This window comes from Rhamphochromis longiceps, unplaced genomic scaffold, assembly GCF_057381845.1.
Source record: "Rhamphochromis longiceps isolate RC_006_pf unplaced genomic scaffold, R_longiceps_female_GT1.1 unmapped_scaffold_4, whole genome shotgun sequence".
NCBI lineage: Eukaryota > Metazoa > Chordata > Actinopteri > Cichliformes > Cichlidae > Rhamphochromis > Rhamphochromis longiceps.
Window position 1 is genome coordinate 1,459,574 of NW_028187224.1, and position 13,057 is coordinate 1,472,630.

Genomic DNA, 13,057 nt, shown 5'->3' on the forward strand with positions numbered 1-13,057 from the left:
TGGCACAAGTCGTGTTGACTATGTTCACTCAGGTGCTTGGTCTTCAGACCATGTTGTGATTGATGAACCTGACTTGACTCCTACCAAGACTGACTCAGATCTCACTGCACCACAGCCAGTAAGGTGGAGGCGCTCTGACAGAGAAAGACATCCACCTGAGAAGTTTCCTTATGAGGAAGTAGGAGAGCCGCTGACCTTGGCTATTAGCTCCTTTTCTCAAACCTCAGCTGTTGCATTCTCCACAACTGTTACTCCACCACGTCCACGTTGGTCAACGATGCATGAAGGGACTCGCCCGGTGGCGCCAGTGTCCGGCAGCCTTGCCTCTGTCAGTGCGCCCCAGGGCAGCTGTGGCTACGATGTAGCTGCCATCACCAGTGTGTGAATGTGTGTGTGAATGGGTGGATGACTGAATGTAGAGTAAAGCGCTATACAAATGCAGGCCATTTACCATTTAAGTCGTGTGGAAATGTGGAGAGTCTGTGAGCTGCATTCACAAACAGGTTGGATCACTCTGAATGACAACGATTAGAGGAGGGTCTTCCATCAGTACCAAGCTCTGCTGATTTTCATTAATAAAACTTAAACCTGCTCAGTGAAAAACAGAGTGAAATCAGACAAGACTGAGTCCACTTTTAACTTTGTTTCGTCAGATTTAACAGGAACTCATCTGAAGATCAGCCTCCTCCCTGTACGGGGAAAATTCCTATCAAGTCTCCACCTGTCCTGCTTCAGGTGAAGCCCCGCCTCCTTCCAGGAATCACCTGTGTGTCTGTGTTTAGTGTGCAGCTGTGGAGCTTGTTGTTGGTGTGTGAAGAAGCTGTAAGTTTGCTCTGTTTCCTCCTTTAACAGTTTGTCTTTAGGAACTTTATGAGCAGATCAGGAAGTGAGACGTTTGTATTTACATAAAATAAAACCAATGAGATGATTTGATGATTGGCTGAATCCACTCTGGTTATCAGTCAGTAACTCTGCACTCAAACATTTGTCTTTGATAAACAGTTTAAAACGATCTGAATGAAACTTTGGATCCAACATCACTGGTGGAACAATGATCGTCCCTTTAACTGGAAACAGATGAAACCAGTTTGTTCTTCAGAAGCCGACATTCAGGTTTTACTGAGTGACGTCAAAACAACATGAAGCTGCTCCAGCTCAGTTCAGGGTCACTGCAAACAGAGATAATCAGAAGTAAATACAGACTCTCTCACACACCATCAATATTTAAGGATGTTTTCACTGCGGTTTAAATCCTACATATACTTGATGTTGATGCAGGAGTAAAGCCTCTCAGAATCAAACACATTTAAGCCTCTGTGACTCAGGACTGTGTGAAGTGCACAATCGAACACTTTTTAATCTGTTTCAAGTTAAACACAATGAAGTGTTCAAAGGAAAAACATGTTACTATGTGAATCCTGCTTGATGGACCAGAGCAGAGCCTCCCTCTGTGCTCTGTTCATCACTCTGTCAGTCTGAGTTATTCATGAAGCACAAGGAGCTGATGATAAGCTGGTTAATGTTGGCACACACACACACTGTGACACTGTCAGACATGAGGAAGTGTGCAGGTAAACTCTGCTCAGAAATGACAATGAGGAGGTACACAGACTGATGGAGCTCATAGAGTGAGACGTTTATTTTACATGAAGTAAACCTGATGTATGATCTGATCTGTGGATCAAACTGATGTGTTTAATAACCTGTTGTTTAGGGCTGGGCGATATGGCCTCAAATCCATATCACGATATATTCTTCTGTATAACATATTTTCCACACTTAAAATCCTTTAATTTCCTCAAAAATCGAGAGTGTGCCTTATGTATGAATTCTGGTTGTGCTTACTGACCTCGAACCGATTTTGGCTGCAGAAATCTGTTAAAAATGTTTTAGTACAACTTTGGTAAGCAGCACTGCTTGATGGATCGTCAGAGCATTACGGCTGCCGTAGGGAGGAGCTTCACGGAGTAATCTGGGTCCAAAACTCCGACAGCTTCAGGTCCCAAAGTCAAACGAACACAAAGAGTTAAAAATGGTCTAAATTCTTTCATCTTTAATTAAATCATCAGCGTTGCTGCTTTACCAGGTGTAACAATTAAGTTTAACATCCAGGTAGGGCTGCTCAATTAATCGAATTTTAATCTCGATTACGATCTGGGCTTTCAACGATCATTAAAAATGACTGAGCCGATTATTAGCCCCTCCCTCGTGCTTTACTCTCGCGCTGCTCCGTGTGGCAAATCGAGCGCACCTCTCTGCATTTCGAACACGTGTCACAACAATTAAGAGCAGCGGCCTCCAACCTTTTTTGCTCCACGGACCAGTTTATGCCGGACAATATTTTCACGGGCCGGCCTTTAAGGTGTCGCGGATAAATACAACAAAATAAAACTAGTGCCGGTACCGAAAAAAAGATTTATTCATAACACACGTGAAAAGACCCAGGAAAACCAAGTCAACGATAAAAACGATAACAAAATAACATGGAAAACCGATAAAAACCCTGAAAACTATACATTTCACACCTGAGCCTCAACTCTCGCGGCCCGGTACCAAACGACTCACCGACCGGGACCGGTCCGAGGCCCGGGGGTTGGGGACCGCTGATTAAGAGGACCCGAGGGAAGCTTGGAAAGCTAAACAGAAGTTATTTGGAGAGGAGAGTGACTGCTGTTGGTTGAAAAGAGGTAAAAAAAAACTTCAGTGGTTTGGAAACATGGGTTCAGTCAGACGTGGATCAAGTAGACTGTGTGTAAACTTTGCTACGGTGTCATAGCTGCACCACAGAGCAACACTGCAAAGTTCACTAAACATAGATGTTTACATTTTTCATTTATTTTTTTATATTGCAAACATTTGCACTGTTATCAGTATTTGCACACTATTTAATATTATTTTTTGACAACCTTTAAAGTCATTATTCAACACATTGTTATTGTTAAATAAATATTGTCAAATAATCGAGATCTCAATTTCAATGAAAATAACCGTGATTATCATTTTTGCCATAATCGAGCAGCCCTACATCCAGGCATCCATGAAAACAGAATTTATTCAATTTAACGGAGTTAGAAGTTAACAGGAAGTTAGCTCGCTAGTTTCCACCTAAACATTTCATAGCATATTCTGACTGAGAGATTTTTGAAACTAATTCAAACGTACAGCTCTGCTATCACTTCCAACATAAATGAAGACTAAACAGCAGTGGCGTTTGCAGGGTTACTGAAGTTGGACTACCTGGTATATAATGTTGTGCTACATGACTGCTAGCGACACAGCTATGTTAGCATAACATTAGCACAGTGAAGCTGGAGGATGAATGCTAACTTTTTGGCTTTCGCCATATTTCAATAGTGCTTCATCTCTTTGTTATGACTGTCGCCCGCCATAATTGCAGATGATAATTGTTGTAGCTGCTGCGATGCTTTCGACCAAAACAGGTGCAGCTTGATGACATCATCAACATGCGGTATAGTCACAATCTCTATCGTTGGCCAAATTTATATCGTTTCTATCGTATATCGTTTCTATGGCCCACCCCTACTGTTGTTACTGTTGATCAGCTGAGATCAGCTGTGCTACAAACTGGAACTCTGCTGAACTGGATTTACTCGTTTCGTGAACTTTTAAGAACGAATGCTTCCTTGGCTGAAAGCAGTGAACATAATTAAAAAACAGCTTTACTTGCACATAAATCTGTCAGTAAAGTCTGGATAATAAATTCTGGTGGTGTTATAGGTTCTCTTGGTCAGCTTGGTGTTGGTTTGGCTCCTGCATAAAACAGTTTGCTCTCATATTTGACACTGACAGGAACAAAGAGTAAAAAACACGACAACCAAACTAAAAAAGAGAGACGAGTTAAAGCAGAAGATATTTTGTGTGTCAGAACATGTGATCCTCACCAAGAGAGAAAAGCTCTGATTATTGTTGCTGAACTGTGATGGTGAACAGTCTCCTCTGTTGATCCCAGTGTGACTGAAGTCCGTGTGATGAGTGAGGACTGAGCCTGTTCGTCGATCGTCTCTAAACAGGATGTGAAGCATCAGTTCAGTCGTATTAAAGCCCTGAATAAACAGTCCTTCTGGATCCACTGTCTGTGTTTGGCTCCTCATCTTCAAAGGCTCAACACAAGATGTTGGTCACATCAACATAAAACACAGGATTTGCTGCAGATGTTGAAGTGTGTTCTCCATATGAGAGAAGCTGCTGATCGTGTTTGTATGTTAGCACCTGTAGGATCGATGAACAGCTCTGACTCAGTTCACTAACCAGGCTCAGGGGAATAACTGGGATATTTCCCCAACAGAGACGTCCTGCTGGGATCGTTTTCCTGCTCTACACTCTGGTGTTTCTGCTCAAAAAAACAACAAAATGAATTTCCATGAGCCTACAGATCGTGGACTTCTTTGAGAAACTTAAAGAAGACGCTTTTCTTTCCTTAGATTGAACTTAAACAAAGGATTTGAGGAGCAGAAAAGTTTTTAAAGAGAAATTAAACATATTAATAAATATTCTGTTTATTTTACGTTATTTAGGTGTTTAGGTTATTTTTCTGTTTTCTGTAACATGTCTGCTCTCGAGTCGTTATCAACAGTGTATCAATGCATTCCTGTGGGTGGAGACAGAAACACACACCCAAAAAGAGCTCAGAGCAAGAATAAAAGAGGAGGAGACAGGATCAGAGTGGGACAGTGGAGCTTGTTGTTGGTGTCTCTGTGTGAAGAAACTGTAAGTTTGCTTTGTTTCCTCCTTTAACAGTTTGTTTGTTTCTGTGATGTTTGGACCTGATGTCCTCCATCACACCGACACTCTCTCTCCCCTCTGTTCCATATGTGACAGAGGGGAGAGAGTCTCTCACTCAGAGAACCAAGGTTACAATGTAACCACACGTTCCGCTCTTGTGTTTGAATCCTCATGATTATAGATTATTGATTGGCTGGAATCAAACAGTTTGAAGAACATTTATTCATGTGGTAGTTTCAGCTGCTGCTCACAAATCTGATAACAGGAACAAGTTAGTTCCACGAGGAAGACGTTCGTCTGGGCGCGTTGGCCTCGTCGGTCATGTGACCGTGTTACTGTTCGGGCTCAAACTGATACGAGTGGTTTAGCAGGTGTGACAGGACGATGCTGCACAGCCTCATTGTTCAGGTGTGAGTCAGACTCTGAGTCTTTATACAGTCCTGTTTAACAACATGTTGTTCCTGTTGATGCGTCACAGAGATCAGCTGTGCTAAACTCTGCTGCGTGCAGCTACTAGTTTCTCTAGTTTGGTGATGGAAACGTCGATGAGACTGTTTCCATCACCAAACATCATGAGGAACACCTCTGACTCTGATTCTGACTCTGCATAAAACCACAAATATCCCTTCATGTCTGTTCATCTGATTCTGTAATGTGAGAAACTTTGATGTCTGAATTTTGTTCTATCATTAAAGGATGTTGGCTTCTGTGTTTGCACATGCTCAGTGTGACAGGATGTTGGCTGCTCTATTTGCACATGCTCAGTGTGACAGGATGTTGGCTGCTCTATTTGCACATGCTCAGTGTGACAGGATGTTGGCTGCTCTATTTGCACATGCTCAGTGTGACAGGATGTTGGCTGCTGTGTTTGCACATGCTCAGTGTGACAGGATGTTGGCTGCTCTATTTGCACATGCTCAGTGTGACAGGATGGTGGCTGCTGTGTTTGCACATGCTCAGTGTGACAGGATGTTGGCTGCTCTATTTGCACATGCTCAGTGTGACAGGATGTTGGCTGCTCTATTTGCACATGCTCAGTGTGACAGGATGGTGGCTGCTGTGCTTGCACATGCTCAGTTTGACAGGATGTTGGCTGCTCTATTTGCACATGCTCAGTGTGACAGGATGTTGGCTGCTGTGTTTGCACATGCTCAGTGTGACAGGATGGTGGCTGCTGTCCTTGCACATGCTCAGTTTGACAGGATGTTGGCTGCTCTATTTGCACATGCTCAGTTTGACAGGATGTTGGCTGCTCTATTTGCACATGCTCAGTGTGACAGGAATTTGGCTGCTGTGTTTGCACATGCTCAGTGTGACAGGATGTTGGCTGCTCTATTTGCACATGCTCAGTGTGACAGGATGTTGGCTGCTCTGTTTGCACATGCTCAGTGTGACAGGATGTTGGCTGCTCTATTTGCACATGCTCAGTGTGACAGGATGGTGGCTGCTGTGTTTGCACATGCTCAGTGTGACAGGATGGTGGCTGCTGTGCTTGCACATGCTCAGTTTGACAGGATGTTGGCTGCTCTGTTTGCACATGCTCAGTGTGACAGGATGTTGGCTGCTGTGTTTGCACATGCTCAGTGTGACAGGTTGTTGGCTGCTGTGTTTGCACATGCTCAGTGTGACAGGATGTTGGCTGCTGTGTTTGCACATGCTCAGTGTGACAGGATGTTGGCTGCTGTGAAAGCTGAATGCTCTGTGGTTAGAAGTGATGTCACACATTAGGATAACTGTGCTCGCTCTCTGTCAGAGTAACAGAGAGCGAGCAATTTGACCACATGACCCTCAGTACACAGCATGATGTGCGCTGTAAACAGGAAGTAGAGGAGCAGGACTGAGGTAAACCTCTGAGGGATCAAACTGAGACTGAGCTCCAGATGTTTCCACATGTTTCTGCTCTGCGTGTGTTTGATGATTATTTCAGGTATAGATGATGGAATATGGCCAGTCTGATGTGAGCCTGCTTCTCTGACAGCTCCTCACCTCTCTGTGCTGCCCCCTGCTGGCTCTGATCATTACTGACTGAGTCCTTGCTGCCACTTTATTAGGTACAGCTTGCTAACACAGGCTCAGACCTGCTTTGCCTTCAGAGCTGAGCCTTAAATCTTCATGGCTCAGATTCAGCGAAGTGCTGGAAACATCCCTCAGAGTCATGTGATCAGTGACGTCTGCTTTCAGCACTGACAGATAGACAGGATATATAATAATAATAATCAAATGCTGATTTTTTTTCAGCCCTTTGTCTGAATGCTAATCCAGCTGTGTGTGTTTGTAATGACAGTAAATAAATGTCAGACTTACAGCTCCTGCTTTACTGCATTAAAGTGATTAGATGAGTTCAGCACTTTGACATGGATGGTAGTGAAAGCAGGAAATGACAAATGTAGCACAGCAGCAGCGTTTAACAGAAACTCTGGGATGAACATCATTCATAGAACAGCTTCCAGCTTCTTTTGCTCGGCTACAGTTTGGATGGATTTGCAGATGCAACAAGACTAAAATGGTTAGGGTCAGGAGGTCAAAGGTCAGAGCTCCTGTGGGTCTGAGGGCGGCCTCACGCTGGAGAAGGATGAAGGAGTCTGACCTGAGCCAGTGTTTGACATGAACACATCAGCACTGCTGTCAGTGAGCCTAACGACAGCCGTTAGCATCATTTCAGTGTTTCAGTCATAAAAACACTTCCTGTCTCTGTGGTGGTTACAGTGACATCATGCAGTTTGTGCTTTGACCTCCAGAGGGCGACAAATCAGCACAGACAGAGAGCTCCATTCAAACTTTGCTGCCATCAGGAATAATTCTTCAAATATAATCATCAGTGTTTGAGCAGTTATGATATCAGGGACAATCTAGACATGTGTGACAATACTGAACATGTCACATGACACACCTCAAACATCATGTGATCCACTCTCAGTCTGCACTTTCATTCATGACTTCAACAGGTTGAAACGAGCTTTGAAGAAACATTCAGTGAAATAAATCTTTCATGGATTCATGTGAGCAGCAGATGAACTTTGTACCAACAACATCTTCAATAACAGAGTCTGAATGAAGCTCAGGTGTTGATGCTGCTCACTGATTGGACGCTTGGTTTCAGCTCTGCTCTCAGTCTTTACTGCACAGGTGAAGGTAGAAAGTGTGACTGGATCTATAGACTGGAAACAGAGAAACATGCTGAACATTTGAAGCTTTGCAGCAGAAATGTTCATGTTACAAACACAGCAGAGCTGATCTGGGATCAGTGTGTTCACACCTGCAGCTACAACAAGGTTTCATGTCTCCACACGTCAGCATGTGAACTTTACTCTGACTCAGTCTGAGCAGTCAGACGGCATATTTTTAAAGTTAACACATCAGCACACACAGAGCTGAGCCCATCCCACCTGTGCTGAGTTTCAGGTGGAGTCCCGCCTCCTTCCAGGAAGCAGCTCACCTGTGTGTCCGTGTTTAGTGTCCAGGTGTGGAGTGGAGCTTGTTGTTGGTGTGTGAAGAAACTGTAAGTTTGCTTTGTTTCCTCCTTTAACAGTTTGTCTTTAGGAACTTTACTGTTTGTTCAGCTCGTGTTTGATTTCTTCACACAACAAACTGTGTGTGTTTGTATTTCCGGTCTCTCCATTAAAGTCAGTGTGTAATGTTTCCTGGCTAACATCAGCTGTGTGCAGCTTAGTTCAGCACAAATCTGCCGCTCCATAGTTCACGGTAACGGACTCACAGCTGGACCAACGAGGCCGAGTGTGTCCGCCACTCTGAGCTACGTTCGTGTTTGTGTACTTGTAGTTTGTACTTTGAGTTCATATGCACCACTTCTATGAGGTTTCCCTCAAGAGTGGACACCAAAGGGACAGTTTGAGGAAATCTCTTCATGTTTGAAAACAACATTAGCTTTGTCTTTTCAGCACTGAGAACCAATTTCAGCTCCAGAAGTGTGTGCTGAACCATGTCAAAAGCTTTCTGCAAAGATTCTATTGCCTTTTCAAGGTTTGAGCCAAAGGAATAAATAACTGTGTCATCAGCATAAAAATGCATTCTAGCATTGGACACATTTTGTCCCAAATCATTTATATACATGATGAACAGCAGAGGTCCTACAATTGAACCCTGTGGCACCCCAGTGTGAATATTCAAAAGTTCTGAGCACAGATTTTCACATTTAATGCATTGAGTCCTGTCACTCAAATAATTAGTAAACCAGGAGACAACATGTCTAGACAGCCCCAAAGAAAGAAGCCTATGCTTTAAAATGGCGTGATCCACAGTGTCGAAAGCTTTTGACAGGTCAATAAAGAGAGAAGCACAGTGCTGTTTTTTATCAAGAGCAACAAGTATGTCATTTATCACTTTTGTGGCAGCCGTGACAGCACTATGCTGTTTTCTGAACCCAGATTGTAGCTTTGAAAGAACTTACAGTACAAGAACTCTTTTAATTGCTCACTGACGAGAGACTCAAGGACTTTTGCCAAAACACACAAGTTTGATATTGGCCTGTAATTAGTCAAAATGGCCGGGTCGCCTCCTTTTAATATTGGCGTAACAAAAGCAGACTTCCAAACAAGTGGAATTCCTTTATTTTGGATTGAAAGATTAAAAAGGATCGTAAGAGGTTGTGCAATGTAATCAGCTGCTATTTTCAGAAAATAGGGCTCCATTAAGTCTGGCCCTGGGGGTTTCCTGTGATCTAAGGCTTTAAGAGCTTTATGCACTTCCTGGACAGAAAAAGGAGAACAATCAAAAACCTCCCCAAAATATGTTTGGGGTTCTGTGCAGGGAATCATGGGGGCTGCTCCAACAGAGTTAAATAAAAAACTAGTAGCTACGAAGTGCTTGTTAAAGCTATTTAAGACCTCAGTTCTGTCATAAACTGGGACAGAATCTTTTAAAATGAATTTTGGAAGAGCCTGTGATATTTTATTTATAGATAAGGACTTAATTACTTTCCAAAATTTCTGAGGGTTATTGAGGTTTTCTGTAGTAACAGATAAATAATATTCTGACTTAGCCTTCTTGATAAGTGTCGTGCATTTGTTTCTTAATTTCCTGAAGTCTAACCAGTCAGTCAGGGAATCGTTTTTCCTAGCTTTTGCCCATGCCACGTTACGCTGATGGATGGACTCTGATAATTCCGATGAAAACCAAGGATTCTCCCGTCCCTTGACCCTAAATTTTCTGGCAGGTGCATGCTTATTTAAAATCTTCATAAAAATTTCTTTAAAATAAGCCCAAGCCAGATGGATGTCTGGTATCAGACTCAAGTTTTCCCAATTTACCATAGACAAGTCATAATGAAACGCTTGCTCATTAAATATTTTAAAATTTCTTTTACAGATGATACGCGGTTTACATTTAGGGATTTTAGTGTTCCTACAGGTAGCAACTACACAATGATCGCTTAAATCATTACAAAACACGCCTAGAGACAGAAACTTATGAGGGACATTTGTTAGAATTAGGTCAATCAAAGTAGATTTGTCAGGACTCTTTATATTTGGCCTTGTAGGTAGGTTGACCAACTGGCTAAGATTAACAGAGTCACAGAAGGATTTAAATTCATCAGAAGCTATATTCAGCCAGTCCCAGTTCAAGCCTCCGGCCAATAGAAGTTCGTTATATTTTAATTTGGACAGAAGATGCTTTAGAGATAATAAAGTTTCCTTTACAGCAGACGGAGGCCTATAGCACCCAACAACTGTTATAGAAAGAGACTTTACTATTTTAATATCCAAAGCCAAGAATTCCATTTGTTTAGGAATAGATACAGATAAAACAATGGATACTTCATATCTTGATTTAACATAAATTGCTACACCTCCACCTTTCCTAGGCCTATCTGTGCGATAAAGATTGTATCCCGTTATGTTGATGTCATCATCTGTAATAGATTTGGACAACCAAGTTTTGGAGATAATCACAATATCCGCGTTTGTCGATTTCGCCCAAATTCTGACCAAGTCCATCTTGTGTAATAAACTGCGTACGTTTAGATGAACACATTTTAATCCTGGCTGAGATTTAATATCGGCAGGGGTCTGGACACTTTTCAATTCAGGTCCAGGATTTGGTTGCACATCTCCGGATATAAGTAAAAATAAAACAATCATCATTAACCTTCGTTTCATATTACATTTAAAAGCATTTTCGTACTTTGCAGATGTTAACGACAAATACTGCTTTTTCTTAAGTGAAAGTGAAAGATTGTACAGAACAAAGGAACCTTGTAATTTGGGTAATACTTCATATCGATTTAAGCTAGCAACCAGAGCCAGATGAATCGTTGGTGACTCCAGGTGCACTGCTACAGTTGACCTAGTGCCACTAAAATAAGTTTCACCCATACTCACCCAAGGAGCACCGCAATGTCCCAAGTCCCAGACCACGAATACACACAATAAAGCTTCGATAAGTGTCCTCGTCTTCATAATGATAGCCCAGAGTCCAAAATGGGGGTAAATACAAAAGGCTCCAACCTATTAGCTCCGAATCCGAGCGGAGGTGGACTAAGCAATCCGGGGATCAGATGGAGGTGCGTCGTAGCAGACTCCAGCCCGGCCTGTTAGCTGTGTGTCCGGACAGTGTAGCAGTTTCCAGCCTGTTAACTCTGCGTCCAGGCAGTATAGCAGGCTCCGTCCTTTTAGCTCCGAGTCCGGGCGGTGTAGCAGACTCCGGCTTCGTTAGCTTCAAAATATAGACCATGTAGCAGGCTCCGGCCTGCCAGCTCCAAGTCCGGGGAATACAGCGGGCTCCAGGCCTGATTAGCTCCGAGTCTGGGGGACACAACAGGCCCCGGCCTGGAATCTAGTAGACGCAGTAGGCACCGGCAGGCTCCGGCCCGTCAATCCAGAGTCCAGGTGGAGGCAGACACGGTAGACACAGGTTTGCCTACCCAGAGTCAGTATTTAGACCGGCCCGCTTTGTCCAAAGCCCTATTTCAGTCCAGAGGGAGATGCTACACCGAGAGTTTACGTGTCGCCATCTTGGTTTAGTTCAATTCAGTTATAAGGAGCATAAAAGCTGAATGCAGCTTCTCCGTGTCTGGTTCTGACTCTGGGAACTGATAAAAGACCGGATCCAGATGACCTGAGGGATCTGGAAGGTTCATACTGGGTCAGGAGGTCACTGATGTATTTTGGTCCTAAACCATTCAGAGCTTTATAGACCAGCATTAGAACTTTAAAGTCTATCCTCTGACGGACAGGCAGCCAGTGTAAAGACCTCAGAGCTGGACTGATGTGATCCACTTTTTTGGTCTTAGTGAGGACTCGAGCAGCAGAGTTCTGAATGAGCTGTAGTTGTCTGACTGATTTTTTTAGGTAGACCTGTAAAGATGCTGTTACAGTAATCAAGCCTACTAAAGATGAATGCATGGACTAGTTTTTCCAGGTCCTGTTGAGACATCAGATCTTTTATCCTTGAGATATTTTTGAGGTGATAGTAAGCTGCCTTTGTTATTGTCTTAATGTGTTTTTCTAAGTTTAGGTCTGCATCCATCACTACGCCCAAATTTCTCGTCTGGTTTGTGGTTTTTAGGTGTATAGATTGAAGTTCTCTGGTGACCTGTAATGGTTTTTCTTTGGCGCCAAAACCTATTACCTCAGTTTTGTTTTTGTTTAGCTGGAGAAAATTGTGGCACAACCAGTCATTAATTTCCTTAATGCATTTACCAAGAGCCTGTACAGGGCCTTGGTCTCCTGGTGACATTGTGATATATATTTGTGTGTCATCTGCATAGCTGTGGTAGTTTATTTTGTTGTTCTTTATCATCTGTGCCAGTGGGAGCATGTAAATGTTAAACAGAGGGGGTCCCAAGATGGAACCTTGGGGAACTCCACATGTGATACTTGTCTGCTCGGATGTGAAGTTACTTATTGATACAAAGTATTTCCTGTTTTCTAAGTATGTCTTAAACCAGTTTAGTACAGTTCCTGAAAGACCGGCCCAGTTCTCCAGTCGTTTCAGTAATATGTTGTGGTCAACTGTATCAAATGCTGCACTGAGATCCAGTAAAACTAGGACTGACATTTTTCCATTGTCTGTGTTCAGACATATGTCATTGAACACTTTGGTCAGAGCGGTTTCAGTGCTGTGGTTCTGTCTAAAACCTGACTGGAAGGCATCATAGCAGTTATTCTGTTTTAAGAAGTAACTGAGCTGTTGAGAAACTGCTTTTTCAATGATCTTACTTAAAAATGGGAGATTTGAGATCGGCCTGTAGTTGTTCATTTGTGTCTTGTCAAGATTGTCGTTTTCAGTATAGCTTTAATTACAGCAGTTTTTAGTGGTTCTGGAAACACACCTGACATTAAAGAAAAGCTGACGA

General features: G+C 42.9%; 2 protein-coding genes across 4 annotated transcripts in view; both read left to right on the forward strand.

The window, feature by feature from the left end:
- The first annotated feature begins 4,599 nt into the window (after positions 1-4,599).
- Positions 4,600-13,057, forward strand: part of LOC146640636 (protein NLRC3-like) — a 225,103-nt gene continuing 216,645 nt past the window's right edge. The window contains exon 1 of the mRNA XM_085399928.1: positions 4,600-4,728. The gene's annotated coding sequence lies outside the window, so the exon portion shown is untranslated. The remainder of the gene's footprint in view (positions 4,729-13,057) is intronic.
- The window catches only part of LOC146640637 (protein NLRC3-like), a 57,771-nt gene continuing 49,384 nt past the window's right edge, over positions 4,671-13,057 (forward strand). For 2 of the 3 annotated variants that reach the window (XM_085399919.1, XM_085399921.1), the window contains exon 1: positions 8,153-8,242. The gene's annotated coding sequence lies outside the window, so the exon portion shown is untranslated. Of the gene's footprint in view, positions 4,729-8,152; positions 8,243-13,057 lie in introns of those variants that run through there. The other variant, XM_085399920.1, reaches the window with a different exon arrangement.